Source organism: Macaca thibetana, chromosome 6, assembly GCF_024542745.1.
Source record: "Macaca thibetana thibetana isolate TM-01 chromosome 6, ASM2454274v1, whole genome shotgun sequence".
Classification (NCBI taxonomy): domain Eukaryota; kingdom Metazoa; phylum Chordata; class Mammalia; order Primates; family Cercopithecidae; genus Macaca; species Macaca thibetana.
Window position 1 is genome coordinate 153,959,141 of NC_065583.1, and position 17,144 is coordinate 153,976,284.

At 36.9% G+C, this 17,144-nt stretch overlaps 1 protein-coding gene and 1 pseudogene across 2 annotated transcripts in view; both read left to right on the plus strand.

The window, feature by feature from the left end:
• The window catches only part of CDH12 (cadherin 12), a 1,138,028-nt gene that overhangs the window by 262,071 nt on the left and 858,813 nt on the right, over positions 1–17,144 (plus strand). The gene's annotated exons all lie outside the window — the stretch shown is intronic.
• LOC126957513 (beta-1,3-galactosyl-O-glycosyl-glycoprotein beta-1,6-N-acetylglucosaminyltransferase-like) lies at positions 12,740–16,403 on the plus strand (annotated as a pseudogene).

A 17,144-nucleotide genomic window follows, 5' to 3' on the forward strand; every position in this document is an offset into this window, starting at 1 on the left:
GGGCAACATTAATGGGAGTTATGGGCGCACATCTCAAAATGAATATACCCCAAAGAATTTATGGAACACCTCTCATAATTGGAAAAAGACAGATTTTACAATTATCTTCAGGACAAGCCGCCAATAGAATAAAATACATAGTTTTAATGTCAAGAGAAATGTACGAGATGAAAGGGAGACTTGGTTGAAATAGAGAAAGAAAAGAGGAGAAAACATACAGCCTGTGCAATAGAACAGACCTGCAAATAGGCCCTGACTGGAGTGTAATACTCTGAGCAAATGGAGATGCCCCACTAAAATTAAAACAGTGTTTAATTGCTATTGAAAACAACCTGCAAATATTGTTTTTAGAGTAAGACAACAGTAATTTAATTTGCATTCTTGTCACATAAATAAGTATATTAGATCTTTTGAATTCTTACTAGTTGGAATGAATTTTAGAGATTAAGCTTTATCTTTGTGTTGGATTTCTTAAAAATTACTAAGGAGTATTTGATGAGGAAAGAAAAATCTCTATAATGCAGTGTTTAGCAATTTCAACTGTATAATCAGTTTTATATTAAATATTTGCTTATTTTGTGAAAGATAATCACAATAATTAAAAGATCCAGATTTTACATGTTTTTTTAATCATAGGATATATCAACTTGTAATTCCATGTGTCATTGTATAATTCATATCAATATAGATATACTAGGTGTATAAGGTTTATATTTTTAAATTTTTTCTCTCTTTTATTTGCTTTCATTTTTGAGGCTCGTGATCTTTAGGTTCAGTCACTTAAAAGAGAGAAAGAGGGCATATTTAATGAGATGGCCTATTCTGCTACCTGAAGACTAATGTTACTGCATTCCCTACCACCGTTAAGTCAAATTATCATTTAGGTACATTATCCAAAAGGGGCTTCATCTTTTAAAATATAATATTTTATTTTATAATCATCTCAGATTTGCAGAAAATTGTCAAGATAGTGCAAAGAGCTCCCACATACACCAACCTCAGGTTTCTATATATCAACGTCTTACATTAGTATGCTGCCTTTGTCTTAAGTAATGAAGCATATGGTAAATTTAAGGATTCTGTTAGAATTTCAAGTGATGTTAACTCATAGTGGGTTAGAACCCAAAGGAGAGGCTTACATTAGACATGCAAATTTGTTAGTCATTACAAAAAAAGATAGGTAATACCAGGAGATGAGATAAAATACTCTAGGATGTAAGTTATGTACCGAAGAGAAATGTGAGTAGGTATGGAAAGGAAAAAAGAACTGAGAACCACATCTTCAGGTGCTCCAACACTGAAATGCCAGGAAGAGAAAGAGTAAGACTAAAAATAAGTGACAGTGAAGCAGGAGAATCACGTGAGTGGGATGTTCTGGAAGTCTAGTGGAAAAGTGTTCTAAGGAGGAAGTGGACAAATAGGTTAAATGCATTAAAAGAAGGCTAAGGATTGACCTTCAAATTTGTCAGTATTTGTCAGACTAGCAGTCTTTGATTACCTCAGCGTAACTGGTTTCATGAAATGACATGGACATAATTCTCTACAAAAAAGGAAAGTGAAGAAGTGAAAGCAAGAATAGAGAACAACATTACAGGTTTAGCTTGAGGAGCTATAGGCTTCAAAATCTTGATGGATTACAACACCAAGCATTGATTTTTATGCTCCCTTGTTTGAAGATTGGCTATGTTTGACTGATCTCCACTGGGTTTGTCTTGACCTGATGACACTTCAGGCTTATAGTTGGGTCCAGTTTTATTCCTCGTGTCTTCATTCTAGGGCACAGGCTGCAGGACCAGCAGTTACATGTCTTATGTGCTTCTCATGCACATTGTAGGAATTCAAGAGAGCGGACAAAATAACAGAAGTGATCATCAAGCCTCTGCTGATGTCACATCCAATGACATTCCATCAGGCAATCAATCATGCCGCCAAGCCCAATATGAACAGGGCTGGGAAATAGACACCACAAAATCTAGAGAAACATATGAAAGATTTATATGAAAAATATAATTGAATCTAACACAGGGCTGTTACATCAGGTGAATTATGTTTTAAAGATAGTATAATGGCATGGTCATAGCCTATGAGAGTGATCTTACAGAGGAAGGTAAAAATTACAAGGCAAGAGAAAAAGGGGATAATTGCAGGGGCAGGGCTTATTCAGGGCGGTAAAAAGGAATGTGGTCCAGAATATAAAGGACTGCGTTTGGGTGGGAGCAGGAGCAGTTAACACACTGTGACAGGAGAGAAGACAGAGAGCGTAGGTACCAGCAGATTAGTAGATTTGGCAGTAAGCTGATAGCATTATTCTTATCTAATTAAATCCCTTACATTTCTTTTTATCTATTTTATTGACTGGATATTTGTTTCTCCTGCTCATAAATAATGTTTTTTCCCAAAAATATGTATTTGTGGCAATTCTCTTAACAGTTTATTGTATGGATATTACTCATGTCACAACTTCAACCGTTGACCTGTACAAATTATCCCAAACTAGTACCCCAGGCCCAGATCTGTCTCATTTATGTTCTACCCTTGCAGGTCATATTGCTCAGTAGCTTCAATGGCAAATTTTACTAACTCTACATATAGCATATGAAAATTAATTAAGAAATATATCTTTGTCTCTTCTATTCATGTTTAACATAATATGACTTCGAATTTACTAGTCTACATGGCCTAAAATTTCAAGTTTACATTATTCCTCCTATTCTTTAACATGATATTTAGTATGTGATTTAGATTTGTTAATTTTTAACGTTGTGTTTTAAGTATTACAATTTCCTGTCTATTCCATTTCTATACATTAGTTAGGCAAATTATTATAATTATGTATATTTATAATTTAACCTTATAGAATAAATTGTCCTTGAGTAAAACATTATGTATATACACACATATACACATATACATGAATGTATTTATTGCATATAGTAAAATTGTATACACACATATATGTGTGTGTGTATATATATAATATGGATATATTTGGTAGGTATATAGACATATGTATGTGGAGATATATATAAAATATGGATATATTTGGTGGATGATATATATAAATCTCTGTATATCTATTATATATGTAACACACTATATATGTGGATTTATATATGTATGCCATATATATATATCTCCACAAAAAAGTTAGCTATAAAATGTTTTAGTATCTACCTATTGAATGTTCATTGATAGAAAAGTAATGTGCCATTCCAGGTCCATATTAATCTAGGTCTCAGCAGAAAATGGTTAGTAAACAGAAACAGATAATTGGTAAGTTTAATAAAGGGAGAGTTGTTAGTTGTTATAAAGGTACGTGTAGACGTAAAGTCAACCAACACATACTAGTGCAGTGTTAGTGACTTGCAATAAGGGAGCTTCTATCGCCACTTGGTCTAATGAGGCAAACAATTTAGCTGCCAGCATATCCTAGACACTATAGCTGTAGCATAGGCTGTTGAACAGGAGGGTTGGCCTTTGTCCAAGTGTCACAGCTAGCCCTTGATGAAATTAAATGAAAGACCCAGGAACGTGAATAGTTTATTCTCGCTCTCGTCTTCTATATTAGTCCATTTTGTGCTGCTATAAAAGAATGCCAGGGACTGGGTAATTATAAAGAACAGAGGTTTATTCTTACGGTGTTTAAGGCTGGGAAGGCCAAGGTCGAGGTGACTGGATCTAGTGAGAACCTTCTGTCTATACCTTCCCATGATGGAAAGTGAAAGGGCAAGTGAGTACCCCATCATACTCTCGTATAACTAACCCACTCCTGCAATAACAGCATTAATCCATTCATGAGAACAAAGCCCTCACAATCTAATTACCTCTTAAAAGTCCACTTCTACGCCGGGCGCAGTGGCTCATGACTGTAATCCCAGCACTTTGAGAGGCCAAACCAGGCAGATCGCCTGAGGTCAGGAGTTCGAGACCAACCTGGCCAACATGGTGAAACCCCGTCTCTATTAAAAATACAAAAATTAGCCAGGCGTGGTATAATCTCAGCTACTGGGAAGGCTAAGATGGGAGAATCACTTGAACCCAGGAGGCAGAGGTTGCAGTGAGCCGAGACCGCACCATTGCACTCCAGCCTGAGCAAGAAGAGCAAAACTCTGTGTTCTCAAAAAAAAAAAAAAAAAAAAAAAAAAGGCCATCTCTAAACTCTGTTGCTTTGGGGATTATGTTTCCACATTCAAACCATTGCATTCTGTTAGCTCCTTCCAGAGCCTCCAAATGGAAAAACGCAGTGGAATTTGGTGAATCTCTAACCCCATTGATACAGTCAAAAATAGATTTCAAATCAAGATTAAAAATTGTGAAAACTGGTGTGAAGGAGAAAATGAAAAAATTCAGCAGAGTAAGCTTCAAAATGTTTATTTATTCATCTTTATGTAATTATAGGATATCACTTGATTTTCAATATTTTTTTCTAAATCCCCGTATCTCTTTTGCACAAATATTTTACTTCAAGTTTTTTTTATTTTATTTTATTTTTATATTTTTTTATTATTATATTTTAAGTTCTAGGGTACATGTGCATAACGCGCAGGTTTGTTATATATGTATACTTGTGCCATGTTGGTGTGCTGCACCCATCAACTCGTCAGCACCCATCAACTCGTCATTTATATCAGGTATAACTCCCAATGCAATCCCTTCCCGCTCCCCCCTCCCCATATTAGGCCCCGGTGTGTGATGTTCCCCTTCCCGACTCCAAGTGATCTCATTGTTCAGTTCCCACCTATGAGTGAGAACATGCGGTGTTTGGTTTTCTGTTCTTGTGATACTTTGCTAAGAATGATGGTTTCCAGCTGCATCCATGTCCCTACAAAGGACACAAACTCATCCTTTTTTATGGCTGCATAGTATTCCATGGTGTATATGTGCCACATTTTCTTAATCCAGTCTGTCACTGATGGACATTTGGGTTGATTTCAAGTCTTTGCTATTGTGAATAGTGCCGCAATGAACATACGTGTGCATGTGTCTTTATAGCAGCATGATTTATAATCCTTTGGGTATATACCCAGTAATGGGATGGCTGGGTCATATGGTATTTCTAGTTCTAGATCCTTGAGGAATTGCCATACTGTTTTCCATAATGGTTGAACTAGTTTACAATCCCACCAACAGTGTAAAACTGTTCCTATTTCTCCACATCCTCTCCAGCACCTGTTGTTTCCTGACTTTTTAATGATACTTCGTTTTAAAATAAATAATTCTGAAGGCAATTTTGAAAGAATGACCTAGAAAACATAAAGATCCAAAAAATTAAAAAAGTAGTTCTGCAAACAACACAATCAAACTTTGAAAAAAAAAAAAGAGTAAAAATGTCACTGGACAGGTTTAAGAGCAGGTTATTACTAGTTGACAAGACAGTTGGTAAACTGAAAGATACTTCAGAAAAAAGTATCAAAAATGAGCACAGAGAAACAAAAACATTGAATGTTGACAAAGTTAAGAGACATAGAGATTAGAATGAGAATATATAACATGTGATTTGAGGAGGGAGGGGATTTTCTCGCTGAAGATTAGAAGAGGGAAGAATAAAGCACAAGCAGTGTTTAATATACTATCACTAACAATTGTCCTGAAATGTTTAAAGATACAGATACATAGATTTATGAAGCTCCACAAATCTCAAACAGTATAGATAAAAAAAGGAGCTCTATGCCTAAAGAAATCATTGTGAAACTGCAGAAAACCAAAGACAAAAGGAAAATCTTTTAAGTAGCAAGAAAAGAGAGTTTCTTCAAGCAAGTGGCGGTTACAATGATCTTTTACATCCCAGCAGCAACAATGGAAGATATAGTGGAATTAAATAGACAGGGTGCTGAAAGAAAATATTCTCCAATGTAGAATTCCGTACATGTCAAACTCTTTCAAAAATAACAATGTTACTTTCAGAAAAAAATAATAACAGAAGCATACTCTACCAGAAGATTCTAATTTTTGAAAATAATTTAGGCAAGTAAAATACCGAATGGGAGAGAGATCTAAGAAGTCTAAAGGAAGTGAGTGATAAATGTAACTGAATTGAAAGCTAGCTTATTAAACAGTAATAATTTATTCATAATTTCTTACAAAGTTTTTTTTAGTTTTTTTTTTTTAAAGATAAATATTATGACAGTGTATTGTAAGGCAAAGGAGTGAAAGAAATTGTGTTAAAGAGTTCAAGGTAATTTGTGATGTCTGTCAGAGGGTAAAAATGATGATGACCAGTAAGCTATGATAAGTTCAGTATATGTATTTTATTTTTAGGTTGCCTATTTCAAAAGATAATAAGAGCCTATAACTTATAGAGAAAGAAAGGATGGAATGGCAAAAAGTAATCAGAACATAAAAGAAGGAAGAAATGAGCTAAGAGAAATACCACAGCCAGAACAGAAAACCAAAGTGAGATGACCTGCCATTACTGTTTCTAGAAATATATGCTAAATAATTCAATGTGCATATTTACAGAAATATCAATTACAGCATTGTATGTAACATACAAAATATTCAAAACAACTCAAATGCTAATCCATAATAATATATGTAGTGAAATTGTGGTATATTTTTTAAATGGCAAACAATACAAATGAATAAATTATAGTTTCACTAAATAAAACTCTTACACACACACACACACACACACACACAGAGAATTAAAAAAAAATAAATTCCAGCCGGGAGCGGTGGCTTACGCCTGTAATCCCAGCACTTCGGGAGGCCAAGGTGGGTGGATCACCTGAGGTCAGGAGTTTGAGACCAGCCTGAACAACATGGTGAAACCCCGTCTCTACTAAAAATACAAAAATTAGCTGGGTGTGGTGGTGCATGCCTGTAGTCCCAGCTACTTGGGAGGCTGAGGCAGGAGAATCCCTTGAACCCAGGAGGTAGAGGTTACAGTGAGCTGAGATCACACCACCGCACTCCAGCCAGGCGACAGAGCGAGCCTCCATCTCAAAAATAATAAATAAATAAATAAATAAGTTCTGCAAACAATATAGATTATTCCCCTTTAAAAAAAAATTGAAAAACAAACAATCGAAAAAAGCAATCAGTTAATACTTTGATGTATACATTAGTGCAGAACCAGGGGGGAAAAGTAAATACTAAGATTCACTTTATTCAGCAAGAGGCAATTCTGATTGAGAAGAGATACATTTCTTTCTTTTATAGGAGCTAATCATATTTTATTTCATGAATAATAAGTTAGTTACCTAGGGTGTTTGATTTACTATATTTGTTAAATTTCACAATGAAGACACTATATTATCTTTATTGATTTCATTTTAAGAAGAAAGCCTGTGAAAAGTTTTAGGAAACTGCCGGGCGCGGTGGCTCACGCCTGTAATCCCAGCACTTTGGGAGGCCGAGGTGGGCGGATCACGAGGTCAGGAGATCGAGACCATCCTGGCTAACACTGTGAAACCCTGTCTCTACTAAAAATACAAAAAATGAGCCGGGCATGGTGGCGGGCGCATGTAGTCCCAGCTACTCCGGATGCTGAGGCAGGAGAATGGCGTGAACCCGGGAGGCGGAGCTTGCAGTGAGCCGAGATCGCGCCATTGCACTCCAAAAAAAAAAAAAAGCTTTAGGAAACTATGGATGATTGTACTTTCTTAATAATCTCTATTCCGGATTAAATATCCCCCAGATCTGTGACTTTTATTCTCCTTCCAAAATCCCATCTTCATCCTCAAGTTCCTTTTTGCTCTGACTTTTGTTTTATATTATCTCTTAAAAGCCACGGCATTCCAAGGCAAATAACCTCTAAATGTGTTACAAATAGAACATATCTAAATTGATTAAGATGGTTTCCTTCCATTAAAGGAGTATATTATTTCATTATCTTATTTTAGCAGATTCACCATAGTTGTTAACTTACCTAGGCATGTGGTCAATAAAAACCTATCAATTTCTAAATTGGTTCTCCTTTCTGTATGTAAATAAGTGAATTTTAAAATATAAATAAAAGATTTTAAATTTGTCTTCTTGGTGTCTGCTAATCACGCCTATTAACAGCATTTTAAAACTTGATTTGACCCATTTTGTGTTTGTTATTTTTCCTAGTTTGAAATTATCTTCATATCTGATATATATAGTTTCTATGTCTTCACTGGTGTGACTGGTCAACACATTGCTGACAACTAGGTATAGAACAGTCCTTAAAGATAGCTATAGAGAAATCCTTCTATGTTGAACACTTTGGTAAGAACCCCTTTTCCATTTACCAAACTATCAAGATTCTCCTAGAGAGGATGCCATTGGTACTCTGTGTAGATGAGTGCCCTGAAATTTCTGTAACTATTTCTGTGTACCTCTCTGCTTGCTTCAAAGTGTGCTTTTCTCTCTGCTGGCCCAGTTGTTACTCTCCTATGGTAGATGACCCTTTAGCAGCAGGAACTTCATTGCCTGAATAGAGAGCCAGAAACACATGAGGGTTTATATCAATCCCCCTACAGTGCTGGCCAAAATCCATAACCACATTCAAGAGTACAAATCCCCAACTTCTTTGCTTCTAGTTTGACAAATTCAGGTGACATTTTGACTATCCCATCTTTCATGAAAACATGATGGAATTGCAGTAGCCTTTTTTGAACACAGGATTCACAGGTATGCTCAGTAATTCTTTTGTCTAATGTGTTACATAGTAATTATAATTACAAAGAAATAATATTGATAATTAAGGAAATGCAAATTAAAATACCACATGGTTTGACAATAATGTTTCTCTCTAATATATGCATTTTAGAAATTGATTATGACAAATAATACTAAAGATGTTGGGCAATGGAGGCTCACATGCACTCCTGTGGGAACAATTTAGGATTATTTGGTAAAGTTGAAGTAATAGATCCCATGCTATCCAATAATGGAATTACCCATACATTCGCCAGGAAGCATATACAAGAAAGTTTACAGCTTTATTTTAAGTGGGAGGAAAAAAAGTAGAAATGACCAAAATGACCATTAACATAAGAATGGATGAATTAATCTTGACATATTCATAAATGAATTATTGCTGATATGTCACTGTGGATACATTGCAACATGCACGTGATGAAAAGAGATTAAAAAAAGCATACATGAAATATAATGTCATCTATATTAAGGTGAATTCATATGGTTATAAATAATGAATTTAGGAAAATGTACATACAGGATAAAATAATATAGAACATCAACACTGAGCTCATGATGGTGAGGGCATGGTGTTCTTTGGGAGCAATGGGAGGATTATGCAGGATGCTCCCAAAGTCTGATATATGAGGGTATTTGATTTGGGGCCAGAGGGTAGACAAATATATTGTTTTTTTAATCTTTAATCTGCACATATATACTACCTCTACCCTTACTCTCATAAAATGTGCTGTGAGTTACAGTGTTCTCAGAAAGATTATCATCAAAAGACAGGTGAGTTCAGGAGATAAAAGTTCTTGTTAGAACTCTTCCTTTGCCCCTATTTTTTCATAGAAATGTCTTCAGGCTGTAATTTTTTTAAAATCAGGATTTGGTAAGGAAAGTAAAAAATGTGGTCAGGCAAAGCAAAGAACTTTAAAAGCTATGAGGCAAAAGCATCAGGTAACATATAAAGGAAAACCTATCAGATTAAGAGCCTGGCTACCTTCACAGGCTGGCATTGAGTGTCTGCAGTTTTTCCAGGTGCATATATGAGCTGTCAGTGGATCTTTTATTCTGGGGTCTGGAGGATGGTCGCCCTCTTCTCACAGTTCCACTAGGCAGTGTCCCAGCAGGGACTCTTTGTGGGGCCCTGACCCTGCATTTTCCTTCTGTATTGGCCTAGCAAGCCTCAAACCTTGGCAGCTTCCATGTGGTTTTGAGCCTGCCAGTGCAGAAAAGTCACGAATTGAGCTTTGGGAATGTCTACCTAGATTTAAGAGGATGTGTGGAAACCCCTGCAGCAAACTTCTGCCTGGGCATTCAGACGTTTCCATACATCCTCTGAAATCTTGGCAGAGGTTCCCAAAGCTGCCGAGGCTTGAGGCTTGCATTCTCTGAAGCCACAACCCGAGCTCTAATTGGCCCCTTTCAGTCATGGCTGGAGCTGTTGGGACTTAGGACATTTAGTCTGTAGGCTGCACACAGCACAGGGACCCTGGGCCTGGCCCACAAAACCACTTATTCCTCCTAGGCCTTCAGGCCTGTGATGGGAGGGGCTACGGTGAAGACCTCTGACATGCTCTGGAGACATTTTCCCCATTGTCTTAGGGATTTATATTCGGCTCCTTGTGACTTATGCAAATTTCTGCAGCAGGCTTAAATTTCTGTCCAGGAAATGGGATTTCTTTTACTATTGCATTGTCCGACTGTAAATTTTCTTTTTTTTTTTTTTTTTTTTTTTTTTTTTTTTTTTTTTTTTTTTTTGAGACGGAGTCTGGCTCTGTCGCCCAGGCTGGAGTGCAGTGGCCGGATCTCAGCTCACTGCAAGCTCCGCCTCCCGGGTTTATGCCATTCTCCTGCCTCAGCCTCCCGAGTAGCTGGGACTACAGGCGCCCGCCATGTCGCCCGGCTAGTTTTTTGTATTTTTTTTTAGTAGAGACGGGGTTTCACTGTGTTAGCCAGGATGGTCTCGATCTCCTGACCTCGTGATCCGCCCATCTCGGCCTCCCAAAGTGCTGGGATTACAGGCTTGAGCCACCGAGCCCGGCCTGTAAATTTTCTAAAGTTTTATAAAGTCTGGTTCTTTGATAAAACCAAATGCCTTTAACAGCACCCAAGTCACCTCTTGATTGCTTTGCTGCTTAGAAATTTATTCCACCTGATATCCTAAATCATCTCTCTCAAGTTCAAAGTCCCACAAATCTCTAGGCCATGAGCAAAATGCCACCAGTCTCTGCTAAAACATAGCAAGAGCCACATTTGCTCCAGTTTCCAACAACTTCCTCATTTCCATCTGAGACCACTTCAGCCTGGACTTTATTGTCCATATGACTATTAACATTTTGGGCAAAACCATTCAACAAGTCTCTAGCAAGTTCCAAACTTTTCCACATTTTCCTATCTTCTTCTGAGCTCTCTAAACGGTTCCATCCTCTGCCTGTTACCCAGTTCCAAAGTTGTTTCCATGTTTTTGGATATCTTTTCAGCAGTGCCCCACTCTACTGGTATCGATTTACTGTATTAGTCCATTTTCATGCTGCTGATAAAGACATAACTGAGACTGGGCAATTTATAAAAGAAAGAGGTTTAATGGACTTACAGTTTCACATGGCTGGGGAAGCCTAACGGTCATGGCAGAAAGCAAGAAGCAAGTCACGTCTTACATGGATGGCAGCAGACAAAGAGAACTTGTGCAGAGAAACTCCCATTTATAAAACCATCAGATCTCAGGAGACTTATTCACTATCACAAGAACAGCATGGGAAAGTCCTACCCTATGATTCAATTACCTCTCACCAGATTCCTTCCTTAACACATGGGAATTTAAGATGAGATTTGGGTGGGGAAACCACCAAACCATATCAATAGGCCATAAAACAAGTCTCAATAAATTTAAGAAAATTGAAATTATATCAAATACTCTCTCAGACCACAGTGGAATAAAATTACAAATCGACTACAAAAGGAATCCTTGAAACTATGTAAATACATGAAATTCAATAATCTGCTCCTGAGTGATTATCACGTCAACAATGAAATCAAGATGAAAATTAATTAAAAATTATTTGAACTGAATTATAATAGTGACCCAACCTATTAAAATCTCTGGGATACAGCAAGAGTGTTGCTAAGAGGAAAGTTCATAGCCTTAAATGCCTATATCAAAAAGTCTGAAAGAACACAAATAGTCTAAGGTCATACTTCAAAGAATGAGAGAAACAAGAACAAACCAAGCCCAAACCCAGCAGAAGAAAAGAAATAACAAAGATCAGAGAAGAACTAAATGAAACTGAAACAAACAAACAAAAATACAAAAGATGAATGAAACAAAAAGCTGGTTTTTTGAAAAGATACACAAAATTGATAGAACATTAATGAGATTAACCAAGAAAAGAAGAGAGAAGATCCAAATAAGCTCGATTAAAAATGAAACAGCAGCTACTACAATGCATACCACAGAAATATAAAAGATTTTCAAGGTTACTATGAACACTGTTATGCACATAAACTAGAAAACTTAGTGGAGATGGATAAATTCCTGGAAATATACAACCCTCCTAGATTAAACCAGGAAGAAATAGAAACTGAAGAGACCAATAACCAGCAGGAAGATTGAAATGGTAGTAAAAATGCCAAGAAAGAAAAGTCCAGGACCAGATGGATTCACAGCTGAGTTACCTCAGAAATTCAAAGAATTAGTACCAATTCTACTGAACCTATTCCAAAGATAGAGAAAGAGGAAATCCTCCCTAAATTATTCTATGAAACCAGTATCATCCTAATACCAAAACCAAGAAAGGGCATAACAATAACAACAAAACAAACAGCCAGATGGGGCAGCTCATGCCTGTAATCCCAGCACTTTCGGAGGCCGAGGAGGGCGGATCACCTGAGGTCAGGAGTTCAGGAGTTTGAGACCAGCTTGGCCAACATGGTGATACCCTGTTTCTACAAAAACAGAAAAAAAATTAGCCAGGCATGATGATGAGTGCCTGTAATCCCAGCTACTTGGGAGGCTGGGGCAGGAGAATTGCTTGAACCCAGGAGGCGGAGGTTGCAGTGAGCCGAGATTGCGCCACTGCACTCCAGCCTGGGTGACAGAGCAAGACTTTGTCTCAAAAAAAAAAAAAAAAAAAAAAAAAAAAAAAAAAAGAAAAGAAAAAAGAAAACTACAGATCAATATCCCTGATGAATATAGATGTAAAAATCCTCAACAAAATATTAGCTAACTGAATCCAACATATCATCAAGAAAATCCACCATGAGCAAGTGGTTTTCATACCAGGGATGCAGGGATGTTAACATAGGCGAGACAATAAATGTGACACACCACATAAACAGAATTCAAAACAAAAATCACATGATCATCTTGGGCAAACTATGTATCTGGCAAAGGACTAATATTGAGAATATACAAGGAATTCAGACAAATCAGGAAGGGTAAAACAAATAATCCTATCAAAAAGTTTGCTAAGGACACGAATAGACAATTGTCAAATGAAGATATACAAATGGCCAACAAACATACGAAAAAATGCTCAAAATCACTAATGATCAGGGAATTGTTAAATAAAAACCACAATGCAATACCACCTTACTTCTGCAAGAATAGCTGTAATGAAAAAATAAAAAAAATAGATGTTGTTGCAGATGTGATGAAAAGGGAACACTTTTACACTGCTGGTGGGAATGTAAACTAGTACAATCACTATGGAAAGTAGTATGAAGATTCCTTAAAAAGCTAAAAGGAGATCTACCATTTCATCCAGCAATCCCACTACTGAGTATATACCCAGAAGAAAAGAAGGCATTATATGGAAAAGACACTTGCATACACATGTTTATAGCCATAAAATTTGCAATTGCAAAAATATGAAACTAGCCCAAATGCCCATCAATCAATAAGTGAATAAAGAAAGTGTGATACATGCACACACACACACACACACACACACACACACACACACACCAGGGAATACTACTCAGCCATAAAAAGGAATGAAATAATGGCATTTGCAGCAACATGGATGAAATTGGAAATCATTATTCTAAGTGAAGTAGCTGAGGAATGGCAAACTAGATATGATAATGTTTTCACTTATAACTGGGAGCTAAGCTATGAGGATGCAAAAGCATAGGAATGAAACAATGGTCTTTGGGGACCATTGGGGTGGGAAGTGAGGGAAGGGAGGTGAGAGATAAGAGACCACACCTTGGATGCAGTGTACACTGCTCCAGTGATGGGTGGACCAAAATCTCAGAAATCATCATTAAATAATTTATCCATATAAACAAACACCACCTGTTCCCCAAAAACCTACTGAAACAAAAGTAAAGAAAAAATAAAAAAGGGGGACAAGGAGTGGCCTGGTGTGGCTTTGCCCACTCCATCAGGACCCCCTCTATCGAGCATCTGCTGAACAACAGCAAAGTGCTTTATCACTCAGGAATTGGGGACCCCCTAAATGAATCCAACTGCTCCTTTGTGCACAGTTTTTTAAAGCCTCATAGAACATATCATTATTGGAGGATGCCTGGTACATTTAAGCCACCTGAGAGCATGAGAGGTACTTGGAGTGGGTGCAGGATGTCACCTGGAATCACTACTAAATGATTCAGACTTTTTACTTTAATGTTCTGTTCTTCATTTCAATATGCCTTTGCACTTCTGATAAATGCAAACAGAGGCCACAATGGAAGGAAAATCATTGGTGATTGGAGGATAGAAGACTGCCCTTCACAAAGGAAAGTCCCTGATTATTGTTTGAAATGCTAAGGAAGTTGCTTCAGAGGAGATTTTTTTCTTATCCCTCCCCCTTTTTTTTAAGGATTCATCAAAGCCCGAATTTGTCAGACACTTGGAGCTTGTTGGAGAGAATCCTAGTAGTGATATTAATTGCACCAAAGTTTTACAGGGTGATGTAGATGAAATCCAAAAGGTAAAGTTTGAGATGCTAACAGTAAAATTTTTAAAGTACCCTCAGTGAACACGTGCCAACTATATAAACATAACCAGTGACCATACTTATTTCATCAAGAGAGACACAAATATATCAATATACCATAGAACCCCTTTGTAAACAAGAGGCGGAGTTTCAAACAGCATATTCTATAGCAGTTCATCACAAGATTGAAATGCTTTACAGGCTACTGAGGGCCATCTATATGCCTCAGAATTTCTATCGCATTCACGTGGACAAAAAATCAGAGGATTCCTTTTTAGCTGCAGTGATGGGCATTGCATTCTGTTTCAGTAAAGTCTTTGTGGCGAGCTGATTGGAGACGGTGGTTTATGCATCATGGAGCCAGGTTCAGGCTAACCTCAACTGCATGAATGACCTCTAAGCAATGACTGCAGGCTGGAAATTCTTGGTAAAACTTTGTGGTATGGATTTTCCCATTAAATCCAACCTAGAAATTCTGAGGAAGATCAAGTTGTTAATGGGAGAAAACAACCTTGAAATGGAGAGGATGCCATTCAATAAAGGAGAAAGGTGGAAAAAGCAGTATGAGGTTTTTGGAAAACTGATGAACACAGGGAAAGTTAAAATGCTTACTCCACTTGAAGCACTTCTTTGTTCAGTGTGTGCCTATTTTGTGGTCAGCAGGGAGGATGTGGGGTATGTACTGCAGAATGAAAAAAATCCAAAAGTTTATCGGGCAGGCACAAGACACACACAGCCCTGATGAGCATCTCTGGGATACCATCCAGAGTATTCCTGAAGTCCCCGGTTCACTCTCCACAAACCATAAGTATGACTTGTCTGACATGCATGCAGTTGCCAGGTTTGTCAAGTGGCAGTGCTTGGAGGGTGATGTTTCCAAAGGTGCTCCCTACCTACTGCGATGGGGACCACAATCACTCGGTGTGCATTTTTGGAGCTGGTGACTTGAACTGGATGCTGCGCAAGCACCACTTATTTGCCAATAAGCTTGACATTGACATTGACCTCTTTGCCATCCAATGTTTGGATGATCTTCTGAGACATGAGCTTTGGAAATGTTAAAAGATTGACCATTACAGGCAATTTTATGAATAATATGAAGCATACACAAAATGTACCCTCATCTGGATCCTCTTCTTTGTCAGTAAGCATCGGGAAAATGGTATGAAGTCCTATTTGGGGCAGGGACTCTTAAGTCTACTTGTCAGAGAAGCTGCATGGTTTCTACAGAGCATCATTGGCTAAAAAGGTGGTATCATTAAATGTTCACCTACAGTTTATATGGGCAGGGATAAAAGTAGCTTTGAGGACAGAGCATGTAGCAAGGCATTCTGGAGAAAGGGGAACAAGGTGGCTGGGGAAAAGGTCAGTGCATGAGGTCAGCCTCTTCAAAGAGCTCAGGGACTTAGCAAAATGAGAAGATTTGACCTGTGCCAAAATTATTTTGAGAATTTTTAATGTGACAATTTTCCCGGTATGAATAAACTTATAGCATCAAATTATCATGTAAATACAATTAATCTGATATATTTGTTGAAATAAAAATGTGATTTTACCCTAAATGATTTTTGTAAATAACGTATTTTCTGCCCTAACGCTGTGCTGTGTAGTGTGTCTCCTTATATTATCACAGGGAGTTTAAAACGAGTTTGATTTAAAAACAATAAAATAAAAAGAATAAAATTAGGTGACCAATCTAACACATATATACACACATATATATGTGTGTGTGTGTGTGTGTGTGTGTGTATAGTCATAATATTTTCAGTCTCAATTTCCAACCATGTCACCCAAGTCTAGAATTTTCATCAGAAAAGCAATACAAATAAATAAAGGGATAGATTTCAAACATATACAAATCATAAATAATAAAACATTTTATAAAATTATGTTGCCAGTTCATCATAATACATACTAGTGAGGGAACTATTCACTATTATCACTGTTATTTAGTGAAAGAAATAATATTTTAAGACTAAAAAGGCACAAAGGTCATTAAATCAGAATAAAATCAATTTTTTTCCAAGTCAAATCAATTGTTGACCTTATAACATCTGATATGTATGAATATCTTTATTTTTGTTTTTAAAATTTATTATTAAACACAGTGTCTTCTAGGGAGGTATTCACAGTAGCGTAAGGGAACCAATATTCACTAAACTCCGTCTTTTGAATTAGATGGATATCATATCTTTAAGTAGTATACAGAGATTGGAACACTTTAGAGATTCCAGTATTTAGAGATTAAGATATTTAGAGATTAAGTTTGAGATTTTAATGTAATGCTAAGCAGTATAGTTTGTAGATGTGATAGAATTCATAGGCCTTTGTTATATCTCTAATTGGCCAAACCAGAGAGAAATAGAATGCATGCTGAGACAAATGTAATCACTCACAATGCTGTTTCTTGGTTAAATCATTTTATTTAAAAGACACTCACCATGGGAGAAACAAAACTATAATTTTGCTAATTGAACTCTGAACCTAAAATATAGCAACAGAAGAGAAGAAACAATTCAAGACAGAAATGATCAGATCAAGTTAAATAGCAATTTAATTTCTCTTCTAGAGAAACGTATATTCAGGCAATAT